The 14607-nt window shown below is 44.8% G+C and overlaps 1 long non-coding RNA gene across 1 annotated transcript in view; it reads right to left on the reverse strand.

The window, feature by feature from the left end:
* Positions 1–7370, reverse strand: part of LOC140626104 (uncharacterized) — a 98568-nt gene extending 91198 nt beyond the window's left edge. Inside the window, exon 1 of the long non-coding RNA XR_012025319.1 lies at positions 7301–7370. This is a non-coding gene — a long non-coding RNA (uncharacterized lncRNA). The remainder of the gene's footprint in view (positions 1–7300) is intronic.
* Between the last annotated feature and the right edge of the window lie 7237 nt (positions 7371–14607).

Below are 14607 nucleotides of genomic sequence, written 5' to 3' on the forward strand. Positions count from 1 at the left end.
TAAGGCCAAGGACTGGGTCTGTCTTCCTCACTCCTGTGCCTGCAGTCCTTATACATCTATGGACATTTGCTGAAGGCATGCTGAATAGATACATGTCTTTGTTGAGGGGGTGGCTTACATAAAAGACAAGAGGAGACAAACATGTTCCTGACTTCAAAAAGTTTTCTATGACGTAGTTGAGTTGGGGACAGTTTGGTCAAGGTACACTCCAAATGTACTAGGAGTGCCTCGTGAGTAATTATGAAACAAAATATCATCAGGTCAAAATGGTTTGCTATTGACTCTAACGTCAATCACCTAAAACCTTCGAGGGGACAAGGAAGCAAAATGAAGAGGTCATCAGAATGGTCTACTGGTTAATGACAGTGATCTTCTGGAGCTGAAACTCGGGTCTTGAGGAGGGCAAGGAGATTAGGGGAAGAGAGAAGCTCTGACTAGTGGAAAGATTTGAACGAAGCCTTCAGGGCAAATATCTAGCCAGTTCTGTGAAGCGAAGAACAAGCCCATTATCTGAGCTAGAAACAGGCAGTGTTGAGGAGAAATAAGAGAGAAAGAAGAACTTAAAATAGTCAGTTGTCAGAGATCTAAGGCAATTGGCTGAACTTTTTATTGAATCACCAGATGGCACTGCCAACAGCACTTGTGGAAGCTTGTTCTGGAAGACACAGAGGAGGGGTAGGGCAGAGAGAAAGGCTGAATGCAGGTACACAGAGTAGGAGCTGCTTTCACAATCCAGATGTGAGCCTTGTTGTGGGTGGTCAGCAGTGGTGATCATGAGCAAGAGATGCCCCACGCCTTCAGCAAGTAAAGAAAGTCAGGTGTTCAAGGTCACACCGAGGGTACTGGTGTTAGTCACACAAATGGGACATTTGGGATTGGGTGACTATCTGAGGGAGAAAATGATGGTTTCAACTTGCTGTTCTAGTTGGTGTTGGGCACGCTCTCTGTCTGGCATTTGGGCAGCACCAAACTAACCTTTGGAATGTGAGAAACGGAAAGAAAAAGGTGGATAATCCCATTCCATTCTCTGGCCTAAGATATCTTGAATCAATAAGGCTCACTACTACCTAAAGTTGAGACTGTTTTACACACACTTGTTATCTTCTTGATGCATTTAATTTATTTATACATGTGCCCTTGAGAAGAAGTATGATAGAGACAATTGGGATAAACCTGGAGAAACTGGGGGAGGAAGGGGTTACCACTTTCTGGCCAGGTAAGAGGAGCCTTTGCAGCTCAGGATCTGGCTGAGCTCTGGTCTGAAACATTTGATCATCCCTGATTTGGAGCCAATAGAGGAAAGCACTAGCACGTCTCACAATTGCATGTCAGACCTTAACAACACCAAAAGCTAGACAGCAGGATAATCATGTCTTTTTAAAAGGTGCCAGATGATTAACAACTGTGTTTTTATCTTATTTGTAGATGTGCCAGCAGTGGTAGACACAATCAGAACACATTCTTCAGGGCAGGAACCGATCACAGGCTGGAATTGATAAAATCCTGGCATGCCACGGACAACAATTATGTCATACCTGTCCAGGGGCATAAGTGGCGTTCTTTTCCCCTAAACTACCAAATCCTGAGCATTACTGGAGGCAGAGTAGCAGAACTGAAGGGGCAATAACAAGATCTGGTCTGATCCCTCTTAAAAAGAGTAGGAACATGTGCTCTACCTCTTAGGCCCCTAAGTAGCTGACTGTGGATATGGAAAAAATATAGCCTCATTAGACCCCCCTAGGCTCTGGAGGGTACACAGTGTTCTCATGGGAGCAAAACAGGGAACATAGAAGCTAGCAGGACTTTTCTTCTAGGAACTTCTCCAATAAATTTTTCAGACTTTATGTCACTGAACTATATGATTTTTCACCTTCCAGACAGCAAAAAACAAAACACACACATACCACCCCCCAAGGAGAAGGAGAAGGAGAAGAAGAAAAAGAAAGAAAGAAAAAAGAAAAGGAAAGGAAAAATAACTGAATTAGAGGTTGAAATAATATTCTCTGCAATATGGGACATTTTTTGCAAGACAGAGAGTGCATATGCTCATGAGAGAGGGCAAGGGCTGAGGCAGAGGGAGAGAGAGAATCACAAGCAGACTCCCCACTGAGTCTGGAGCCCAACTCCCAGGATATATCTCATCACCCTGAGATCATGCCGTGAGGAGCCAAAATCAAGAGTCAGATGTTTGACCAAATGTTCCACCCAGGTGCCCCTGCAATGTGGGACTTCCAATGCAGTTCGCCCCTATATTATGTTTGTGCCCATTCCAGAGATGTTAAAAAAGAAAAATCTTTCATTGTCACTAAGATCTGATTAGTACAGTTTTGATTTAGATATGATGTTTCATTTTTTGTTTCTTTTTCTTCCTTGTTTTTTCTTTTTCTTTTTCTTCTTCTTTTTTTTTTTTTTTTTTGGCTATTCATAGGACATATAAATGGTTCACACAGTGAAAAGTTGTTGCTTTCTCATGATCACGCCAGGGTTAGACACCTATTTTTGTGTCGAAAGTTAGTTTCTTGCATTTTAACCCAAGACATGCAACATAGAAACTTGAAAAAATATTAATCATTTCAGGTATACTTTGCCTTCCGTAGGTCAATTTTCAACCTAGTCAAAAATTCTGTTACAGTTGAAATAATATTGTTGTGGGGATTGGCAAAACTATGGCAGACACAAGAGGAAATCTGGTGAAGTATCTTAATTTAGAAGTAGTGTAACTAAAGTTGGGATTGGCTTTAAGAAATGTTGAAAAGAGGCAAAGGAGGCCTTTGGTGCTTCTCTCTTCCCGACAAGCATCATTTCCAGGAGCTCCAATTCATCTCAGTCTTAACCATGTGCATGCTATCTAACTCGGATGATCAGAGCATGAATTTAAGGCATTTCTCTCCAATGTTGGAAGAGAAGCCAGCCACCATCCTTCTGCTAGAGGACAAGAAAATGGTCTTGATTCATCTGGGTGGCGCATCTGTGATTTGTAATAAGCCCAGTGTTATTACCACGTCATGGGGAAAAGAGGGCTGAAAATAAGCTTGGGGCTTGTTTTCTTTTTCTTTTTTTGTGGGGGGGGGAGGCTTGTTTTCAAAGATACTTTCAATGTTCTTATGTAATATACATGCAGTAGTGACCAGAAAAGACCAATGTGCTACCACATAGAACTGTGTGACATTGAGCAGAGCTATGGGAGAATGGAGCCTTGAAATAAAGAAGAAATGGCCACCATGGGGGTAGGGAGCATGCAGAACAAGAACTACATTTCAGAGGTGTTAGGATAAAGAATGAAAGGCAAGGAAAAAGCAATGAGTAGACTATATTCAGAGGATCATTAGTAGAGAACACTAGAAGATAAATCACAAAGCTTGCTTGTCAATCAGGATAATATTATAATCTCTGTTTTCAACAACAGAGGATCATTGATTACAGTAGTGACAACAAAATGCACATGTATCCATTCGTGTACCCACATACTCCATCATTCTTTGTTCCCAGGGATCTATGTTTCCTCCTTCTGTAGGGAGATTATTAAGTTGAGGTGGGGAGGAATGCATCCCTCAAGTCTGAAGCTGCAACAGAAGTATTTTCCTGCTCTGCTATTCTTGACATTCCTTGTATTGTCCTGGAATTCGTTTGAGGTGGCTAGACTGGGTAGGAGTCCATCACTTCTTAAGGCCAGGAATTCCCTCACAAATAGAGTTGGCCAGAGTCAACTTATGCAAGTCTATTGTTCCTTGGGCTCTAAGTGTTCAATGAGTAAAAGCATACTAAAAATACCTCTGCAACTAAGAATAAAACACCCATAAAAGTAAAATAAGTGACCAAACCCACTTTGCAGTCAGAGGTATTCAAGTTTATTAGGGAAAAATAACTGAGCAGCAGGTTTCAATGCTTGCCTGAAAAGTTAAGGTCAGGAGGAATGTTCTAGATTATTGTTCACCAGATAAGCCCATTAGGATATTAAGAGTAATTCGGAGATACTCAAAATCTGAGAATACAGAGTAGCTCCTAATCTCAGCATAAATCAAGAAGTTCATGAATTCTGATCCCAAACTGCTGAATGCACTACCGTTTTGATTCCCCAAATCCATCCTACACCCAAAACCAGCCTCATCCACAGTCACACATTCTTTCATTGACTCATTTAACAAGTATTTATTGTGCCTCCGGTGTGAGCCAGGCACTCTGCTATGCTTTGAGGGTGTAAAGATGAAAAGACACAGAATCAAGGGGGGGACATGTAAATCAACAAGCTGTAGTGTGATAGCACGCCCCAATGGAGGTATGCCCAAGGGGACCACACAGGTGGGGGTACCTACCTCAGGCTGGAGGCAGCAGGAGAGCTGGAGAATCACATTCCACATAGGAATGAACACAGTCCCTTGAGATCAAGAATTTCAGGAGCACAAGGTATGTGTGGAGGAACAACAGGACATGGTGCCGTCTCATTTAGCAGATCTTAAAGACCCCCATGCCTCCAAATGTTACCTCATTAACTCCACGCTTGGAATAGTCTTATCTCTAATGGCAGTGAATTAAGGTTCGGTGAACACTGAAATATTTCTTTGAAGAAGGAAGATACCTTGCCATCAGCATTTTAGTTTACATCAGTGAGCCCGGAGAGAATAAACCATTAGATAAGAAAATGTTGGGAGAGAATAAAAGAAAGTCAAGAATAATCTAGGCAGGGATTCCTGGGTGGCGCAGCGGTTTAGCGCCTGCCTTTGGCCCGGAGCGTGATCCTAGAGTCCTGGGATCAAGTCCCACGTCGGACTCCCTGCATGGAGCCTGCTTCTCCCTCTGCCTGTGTCTCTGCCCCTCTCTCTCTCTCTCTGTCTCTCATGAAAAAATAAATAAAATCTTAAAAAAAAAAAAAAAAAAGAATAATCTAGGCAGAAAAGGTTTACCACGGACCAATTCAGTAGGACACCCCAGATCCAGGGAGATGGTCCTAGATGCTTGAAGAAATCTGTACCCACAGAGAAAGGGAGAATATAGTAAGAGAGCAACTAGGTCCTTAGCCAGTGCAATTACTTGCCAGCTCACTTGGATAGATGCCTTGGCACCAGAAAGGCCTTGCCATAACTGAGCTGCTGAGGCAAAGTGCTCTTCCAACAGGCCACCTATTTCAGGATGACCGAGCAGAAGGTCAAAGTCATCATGTAGTGTTTCCTCATTCCCCTTTGCCAGGCAAACAGAGCTGAGGCATTGCTAAAGCAATGCTTCTGACATTTCAAGTGGGAGGAAGATAGGGATCCCTTGAGGATCTGGTCAAAATGCAAATTCTGCTCTCATGGCTGGTAGGGGTGGGGAGGAGGCTGGGCATTTGCATTTCTCACAGTCTCCCTAGTGGTGCCTGAGGCTGCTGGTCCAAAGACCAGGCTTGGAGTCACCAGGGCTGGAAGGCTGATCTCCTCGGCATCTCTCGCATCTGTTTTCATGTCTTCACAAACTTCTAACTTCATAAGCCTTAGTTTGGGCCCTCTGCACAACGGGTTCTAGGCTCGATCCATTCTCCACACAGTGCCAGGGTGACAGTTTAAAAAATGAATATAGCCCTGCATATCCTTGCTTAAATGACTTCAAAAAATTCCTCTTTGCCGAAGAAGATATTTTAAACTTATTTTCTAGTTGAACTCCTAATGCAGAAACTTTCCTGAAATTCATGATTTAAAACGTACACAAGTGACACTGCTCTGGCCAAAGCCAAGGAGAAACACCTCGATTCTCTCTTCTCACTTACTCAGTTTCCCGTTTTCTGGTAGCAGCTCGAATCCTGGATTCTGATGAGCCAGGGGTCTAACAATGAAGTCCAGAAGCCATTTCAGGTTGAAACCATGATGTACCTTTAGAGACATTACTCTCATTTTACTCTTTGAGGAAGTGAGTATAAAACTGCCTCCTTCATGACTTGTTTTACAGATTCAACTGGATCATGTGCACAGCATACCAGGGACATAGTAGACACTCAATACATGCTTGTTCCACTTCTCTCAAAACCTTACAATTAGATATGTTTTCCTTTGACTGAAACTTCTTTCTCCCCATATGGATAATATTCATGCAGGGGCACCTGGGTGGCTCAGTGGTTGAGCATCTGCCTTCAGCTCCAGGCATGATCCGAGGGTTCTGGGATCGAGTCCCTCATCAGGCTCCCCATTGGGGAGTCTGTTTCTCTCTCTGCCTGTGTCTCTGCCTCTCTCTCTGTGTTTCTCATGAACAAATAAGTGGAATCTTAAAAAAAAAAAAAAAAAGGATAATAATCATGCCAATATTGTTGGAAGAGGTAACATATTGGTTTTTTTAGTGTGAGTGGATTTGATTTAGGCTTTATTCCTATGAGCAGGCTTTGATTAGGGGTGGGGACTGCTCAAAAGATCCCTGAGCCGCTACAGAGAGAGGGTGGAGAGCTGGCCAGAAGGGTCAACAGATGAATCAAGTGTGGAGCCTCGGCTACAGGAAAGGGTGAACCAGTTTCCCACTAGTGTTTATCACTGACACACTGGCTTTCATATCAATCAACACAGAATGCTTAGAAATTCTGAATGAGTTACAACCAACTATACAGGGATGTCTGTGGGTGTGTTCACTGGGGGCATGGAGCCTCTAGGAAAGAGTTCAGTCTTATTTGTGTCTCCCAGACTTGCGTGCGACAAGTCGGGGAGGTGAAGCATGACCTCTGGCAGTGCTCTGTGGGCACAGGTGCTGTCCCTGTGCTGGAGCTCTCACTACTCGAGGGCAAGCATGGGGCAGCTGTCCACAGCTCCCTCTCCTTTTGGCCCTCTAAACCCTCTCCCTGTCTCCCAGAGCCCAAAAGGTATCTGCCCCAAGAGAACTCTCAATATATGGCCTCAGCCAAGGGACTGTGGGAGCCTTTCTAGAATCATTCTTCTCCCAGCTGTCCACACCAAGCAGGTGGCACAACAGGTGGCAGGGTGCCCTCGGGCTGTGCAGAGGAACGGTCCAAAATGTACGCGAACGGGCTGCTTGCTTTCACCAAACAGGACAGCTCCAAGTGAAACCCAAACCTTGTCGCCTAAAGGATTTTAGCTGCTTGAGGCTCCTGGCATGAGATCAGGAAGCCAGACTGGGGACAGAGGGCTCTCCCTGCCTTCCAGTGCAAAGCGCTTCCTCCTCCAGAAACTGGGTCAGTCCCAGTGTGGGGCCATGGCCCCATCCGCCGGTTCCCGGGAGCCCCCAGGAGAACTGCCTCCGAAGGTCTTATCAACCTGCGGCATCTCAAAGCCCCCTGCAATGTTATGAACATAAAACGATAACTGACCCCACAGAGTTAATAATTACTTACAATTTGTGAAAAGCCAAACACATCCCCAGGTCCAGTCAACAGCAGGCAGGCGAGGCGGGGGCAATGCCAGCTGGCTGGTAAAGCAGGTGAGAGGCAGGCAAATAAGGACAAAAGAAAGCATCCACCCCGAACCGCAGACTCCCAGGTTAGGAATGCCAGGAAGGTGGAAACCAACCTGCAGATCCCCACGCAGTCTCTCTGCCCCGTGTTAGCAGCTACAATTTGCACATAGACAAGAACTGTGTCCAAAGGTATCTTTAGGCACCGTGGGTCTGATTGCAGCAACGTCTACAGAAATTCCCACCAGAAGCATCTGGCTGTCTCACTACCCCCTTTAAAAAATTTATTTTATTTTATTTTATTTAAATTTAATGAATTAACATATAGTGTATTGTTAGTTTCGGAGTAGAGTTCAGTGATTCCTCAGTTGCATATAACACCCAGTGCTCATCACGTCAGGTGCCCTCCTTAATGCCTATCACCCAATTACCCCATCCTCCCATCCTCCCATCCTCCTCCCCTCTAGCAACTCTCAGCGCATTTCCTAGAATTGAGAGTCTCAATTGAGACAAAGAGGTTTGGCTCCCTCTTTGATTTCATTTTATTTTATCTTCCCCTCCTTTCCTCTGTTTTGCTTCTTAGATTCCACATGTAAATGAAATTATATGATCATTGTCTTTCTCTGATTGACTTATTTTGCTTAGTGTAATACCCTCTAGTTCCATCCATGTCTTTACAAATGGTGAGATTTCATTTCTCTCTATATATATATTTTTTTCAGTCACTGAGTAATCACTACCCTTTTGCAAACACAATGAAATCAGAAAACTTGCACAGAGAAAATATTCCAGGAGAGGAGCAAATGTAAGCGGACTCTCCTTTATGCTCTCCTTACACTTGCTTCTGACAATGCCCAGGGGTGGATGTCTAAGGCAATACAGTTCCAATAATTTGAATCATGCCAACTATTTCTCAAGAGAGCTGCTTTTGAATAAAGTGATAAGAAGCATGGAACTTGACATTTTAACCAAAAACTGCATGGATGAGCTCTGCGAGTTTTCTGGCTTAGAAGTTAACTAACAGTTTCCCAGAGGATAGTAGCCGTAGCCTGTTCTCTGCCAGTGGGCTTCAATTCCTTACTGTCCTAGATAATGAAATCTTGTGTGATGTATAAAGGTCCATCCTTTGAAAATGCTTCACATGTGCTTTCCCACCAACCACACACTACCTGTGAGCGAGGCAATGTGGGGCCTTGGGTTAGTCTCGTGTTATAGCCGAGGAAGGCCAAATAGGAAGATACTAAATGGCCTGAGCACAGTTCTCTTGATCCCTGGCCTCGTGTTCTCCTCTGTTCGGGCTGCAATGATTTAACTCAAAGCAAGACAGGAAAACATGGAGCGTCACTGAACAGAATTAATCCAAAACCCTGACTCGATACAGACCCGAATAAACAGAAGCAACAGTGCAAGGATTTGGAAAATACCAGTGAAACATGAAGAAGGAAAATAATGCTTTCATCTTCCCCTTTTCATCTTGCTAATTTTTCAGCAGAAGGAGACTTCAGAAAACCCCAAGTTATGCAATGAGGAGCTTTCCATTTTATGAACTCAATTTACAGACAGACTGGCTATTCCTCTGAATGTGCAAATTTTTTTTTTTTTTTTTTTTAAGTCAGGAGTCAAAGTCGGAAGAAAGGAAAAACTTTTGGAAGCTTTGGAAAGAATGTAAAGAATAAGGTAGTACGGGGGTCCCTGGGTGGCTCAGCGGTTTGGCGCTTGCCTTCGGTCCAGAGAGTGATCCTGGAGACCCAGGATCGAGTCCCGCGTCGGGCTCCCTGCATGGACCCTGCTTCTCCCTCTGCCTGTGTCTCTGCTTCTGTCTCTGTCTCTGTCTCTGTCTCTCCCTCTCTCTGTCTCTCATGAATACATAGGTAAAATCTTAAAAAAAATAAGGTAGTACATTCGAGAGCATTTTGTACATTTCAAAGAATAATTGCTGAAGAAAATCAAACTGGACAGCTTTTTGCCAGCATGAAGTGTTATTCCAAAAAACTAAACAACAGCTCGTAAGTTTTTTCTTCAAAGCTCCACCCAACCATGCTTTTCAAGCTTTAAGGTTTTCAGCCAAGGACCCCAGCTTCACCCAGAATGTCACCTTCACCAACCACTCACCTGCACCACGTTTTATTGAGTGTCGCGGACAGAGCAGACAGGTGCTTGGATTACTAACTGGATGCTCACGTATGAGATTCATTGATCCTTTGATTTAAGAACAGGTACTCCTGGGCACAGAGACAAAACCATTTCCCAGTGTGGTTCTGAGGGGCAGGGAGGAAACAGCGCCTTCTACTCTTGCAGGTTTGGGAAAGACTCGAGTAAGCACCAGGGAGCTTCCCCGCCTGTTACTGTTAAAAGGGTAAAGCAGCCCTCCCTAAGCATTTGGTTGTGCGGGGAGGGAAGCTGATATTGTGGGAAGGGAAAGGCTCAGACTCCCGTTTGTAAGCTTACCTGTACCTGTTGCGGCTCCATCACCTGATACTCGGTGGAGGTTACAAATGCACAAATGCTTCATTCATTTGTACAACTGCGGAGTGACCAGTCCCCATAAATGGAATTCCCGGACAACTGAAATGTGTTCTCTGAAGCACTAACATTTTCATATTATAATCATCTTCATGGTATTTTTTTTCTGACATATATCGCACCTGTCCCTGCCTGATTAAGCAGTGCCCAGCAAACCTGAGTAGCCTTTACGTGATGGCTTATTAAAATGATTGTTTCGTTGCGGCAATGAAAATGTTTGCTCCACTGGAAAGAAATGCCCCCAGGACTAAGGGGGATTATGAGAACTTTTGTCTCTCTTTTCATCCGTTGCTGCAGGTGGTTGTGACTTTTAAATTCTCCCCCTCACCTGCTTGCTGTGGGGTTGGATCTTTCCCCTAGTCTGAGCTGTTACTTTTGATCTGTCCTTGGCTGGAAATGGAAAGTGCCAGGCTTGTCCCAATTGTGTTTAATAGGTGCAGACCAGCCTCCAAATAAAGGACTGGGTAGCTGAATACATGCCAACCATGTCTACAGTATGGATCTAATGGCATTGACTTTATATATTTGGAAATGTTCTTATTCTCAGCTCTTTGGTGTCATCGTCGAGGTTACCAGACAAAACACCTTGGGATGAATGGGATCGTGCTGTGCATTCCTGCTGGTGAAATGGTAGAACCGGTTCTTGAACAAGCCAGAGTGGAAGTCACTAGAAGTTTAAGAGTTCCAAGTATAACCGTGGAAGATCAGGATTCAGATATTCAGCTGGTTTGGGGAGAAACTGAGGTCCATATGCTGTGCCTCTGGGTTTCCTCATGACTGGAAGGGGAGTGGTGAAGGAGGTGGCCCCCAAGGACATCTGACTGCTGGAGCTCAGGGCCATTCTCACTCACTGTGGGGTGGAGACTAGAGTGGTAGAAATTACTGTGCATTTCCTTAGTTTAAAAGAGGAGGAAAATAAAAGACAAAGTGTGTCACTCCTGTATTTGAAAAAAATAAAATAAAAACAAAACCAAAAACCAAAACAAAAACCAATAAGACTAGGCAGTTTCAGGATAAAGTCCAAAGTCAGTAGGCAATTTGTGGTCTAGCCTGTACCCAAGCCTTTTTTTTCACCACTCCCTTAACTAAATGATACCACCCCCTCTCCCTGGAACAACCCTCTTAGCTCACCACCAGCCCCTTCCTCTGTGCCTCAGGCGCCACCCCCAGAGTGATGAATTCCTCCTCTGGGGTCACAAGCTCATAGGACCTGTGACTGTGGTTCACATCCTGCCATCAGACTTTTTTTTTAAGATTTTATTTATTTATTTATTTATTTATTTATTTATTTATTTGAGAGAAAGAGAGAGCAAGGGAGGAGGAACAAAGGGAGGGGGAGAAGAAAAAGAAGCAGACTCCCCTCTGAGCAGAGAGCCTCATGCAGGACTCCACCCCAGGACCCTGGGATCATGACCTAAGCCAAGCAGACGCTTAACCGACTGAGCCACCTAGATGCTTCACATCCTGCCCTCAGACTGCACATTTACTTAGCTGGCCCCCGGGACTATGAGGGTTTGAAGACAGACACCACTTTTCATTCATTTTAGTGCCTGCTGCAGAGATACTTGATCAGTGTGGACTGAATAAAAAAGCAATGCACATTTCCATGTAGGAAAGCAGCCCCAGGGAAATGTCTGGAATGAAGCTGGGCAGCCTTATCTTGGTGACAGGGCGGGGATGGGGGGGTGTTGGGGGGGTGGTGTTGGTGGTGGGCAGAGGGCAGAAGCTGGGGCTGATTGGTTGCACATCAGACATGTGTCTCAGACCCTCTTGGTGCCAGGAGGGGATGGGCAGGACACTCCTTCCTCTCCATGTGCTTCCCAGAGGCACTCTGGAGTCCATACCAGTCCCCACTCCAAGGGCTGACCCTGAGATTGGCTTTGCCACCCATTGGTGATCAGGAAGGGGAAAGGGTTTAGCTTAGAAAGAAATTGCCAGCTGCAGAGCCTTTTCCAATGTTGCTGACAGTGTCCCTCAAACGAAGCATATCTGATTCAAGCTGGCTGCATTTCTGTTAACTATATGGGAATTTTGAGTCAGCATTTTTTGTTGTTCTTCTCAAAGTTAATTATTTAATTGAGGTATAACTTAGATATGGTGAAATTCAAATTCTTTGTGTCACAATTCAGTGGGCTTTGACAAATGGATACACCAGTGTAACCTATACCCCTAATATTTCTGTCACCCTAATAAGTTCCTTGTTGCTCCATTCTAATCAATCTCCCCTGCAGGGAAATTTTGAAAAAGAGAAAGACTAGAATGTTGGCTCTCATGGAGCTTGCCTGCTGCTCAAAGCAGGCTGTATTATGTGACTAAAATAATTGGAAATCAGGGTGCCTGGGTGGTTCAGTCTGTTAAGCGTCTGCCTTCAGCTCAGGTCATGATCTCAGGGTCCTGGGATTGGGTCCCACATTGGGCTCACAGGGAGTCTGCTTCTCCCTCTCCCTCTGCTTCTCCACCTGCTTGTGCTCTTTCTCTCTGTCAATAGATAAAATCGTTAAAAAATAATTGGAAATCAATACAGTAAATGACATGATCCAGTACTAAATGGAATGGTTCAGTTTGCCACCATGACATGAATTTAGGGAAGTGAGATGTATTAAAATGTCACCTTGGGTATCTGTTAACAGTGCCGATACGTGGGCCAACCCCAGTACCATTGAATCAGAATTCTTTGGCATGAGATCCAGGAACACAGATTTTAAATAAATATTCTCAGGAATTCTGACAAGAGTGGGGGCAGAGGTTGGCACAAATCACACTTTGGAAAACCTACGTCTACTATAGCTGGGCAGAGATCATTATTGAATAGATGAAGAAGCCAAGGGCCCAAGAAGTTTAGAGGCCCATTCAAGATGACACAGTAAATTCATGGCATGGCCTGCATTTCTGGGAGAGGAGTCGGAAAGGCCAGGAACACAGTCATTGACACTGGCCTACTGTGGTGTGTCTACAGCCCCGGGCTAGCCCCAGGGCACAATATCTCCAGGACAACATCCCACTTGAGAGTTTTGGGGTCCCTGTGGGTCCGAGGGAAAGGAAGGAAGCACCTGCTGACTCCTGCAGCTCCCAGGTGTTGACAGACTCAGAGCCTTGAGGATTCATTAGAGACACAAAATTTGCCCTCACTCTCCCCTGTCTTGGCAGTGAATTCCAGGGACTAAGATACTCCGGAGGATGGCAGGCTCTCCACCTCGCTGACAGAGAAAGCTTGGCCCACATGGTATTAGGCCCAGTAGAATGTCTTCTCCCCATTCACCCAAAATATGAGTAAATCAGGTGTCAGGATGACGGACACCTTTGACAAATGACCAGGTTGAGGCCCATCCAACCATCCAACCTCCATGGGGCCTCCACCACCATACAGGCAGCTTTTTGGTGACACCTCAAGGAGAATTCTTGTTTCTTTACCCACCTAGACAAACCCAAACAGCTGATGGATCACTGGAATGAACTGCCTTCCTGATGAACCTTTGATCTTTCCAAGTTTCAATTTATCTCGGAGGAGTGTGCTTCCCATTGATGTGCTGTGGAGAGAGGCAGGAAGTCAACACTGTCCGGAAAAGAACAGAGTCTTTTAGCACTCTGCCCCTCTCCCCTCAATGAAAGGTAAAACTGAATGAATGATAGGGTCCTCTGAGTTGCTTGCAAGCGGTGCCAAGACCAGAATCCAAGGGGAGACAGGACTTGAGAGCAGCCAGGAGGCTTGCCTAGGCAAGAGCTATGGCTCACGTCACAGACATTTACCATGGCAATGTGGAAGGGCCTCCAGTCTCTAGCTTCCATGCAGCCTGTCTTGAAGTCCCTGATAAGTCTTGTCCACTCGGAGTAGGGATAAGTGAGATGGAATTGTATGTTGAGGTCCCCAGATTCAGCCCAGCAATGCCTGAGAGCCTACAGTGAAAAGAGACAGTCAGGGGTCTCCAGTCCCTGTTGGTGTCCTGCTCCATGAAGCCACTTCATCCTCTGGGCTTCAGGTTTCTTATTTGTCAAATAAAGGGTTTGAATTAAGTTACCTTTTGGTTCACTTTGGGCATTGTGGGTTACAGTCTACCCCTCCCAAGCTAAGGACCTTGACTTTGTTTTGTTTCATTTCTTCCTGGGTGCAGGCGCACAGCCAAGAAGGCCAAAGGTCTAGCAGTCATTCCAGATGGAAGGGTAGACACCTGGTTGTGAGACTGCTAATCTTAAAGCTCTTACTTCTTTCTCTTTGCATCCTTAGGACAAAACAGGTGTCGGTAAATGCTTGAAAATTGGTTGTGCAACCCCTCTGAGAATCAGGGCTCCATGTGGCCTATTCTTGACTTGTCAGTCCACTCAGAGAAACACTGCATACTCATCAATAAAAACATAAAAGTAATTGCAATTATTATTGTGTCCCTTGAGATACTTTTAAGGAGGGAGGTCTAATTCACAACCCTGAGAAATTCTCCTTAAAACTCCTATCCTCTTCTCTCCATCTCCCTTCCATACCTGCTGCTGCTCACAAACTTCTCAGCCTTGGACGCCCTCTCAAAAGTCTCTGTTCCTGCCCTCTGCAAAGACATGGTCTCCTCTGGCCCCAGTGTTTTGGGCTCTTTCTCCCTTCCTCCCTTCCTCTCTTGCTTCTCTCTCGATTTCTCTCCCTTTTCTTTCTTTCTTTCTTTCTTTCTTTCTTTCTTTCTTTCTTTCTTTCTTTCTTTCTTCTTTCTTTCTCTTTCTTTCTTTCTTTCTTTTTCTTTCTTT

This window comes from Canis lupus, chromosome 37, assembly GCF_048164855.1.
Source record: "Canis lupus baileyi chromosome 37, mCanLup2.hap1, whole genome shotgun sequence".
NCBI classification, from domain to species: domain Eukaryota; kingdom Metazoa; phylum Chordata; class Mammalia; order Carnivora; family Canidae; genus Canis; species Canis lupus.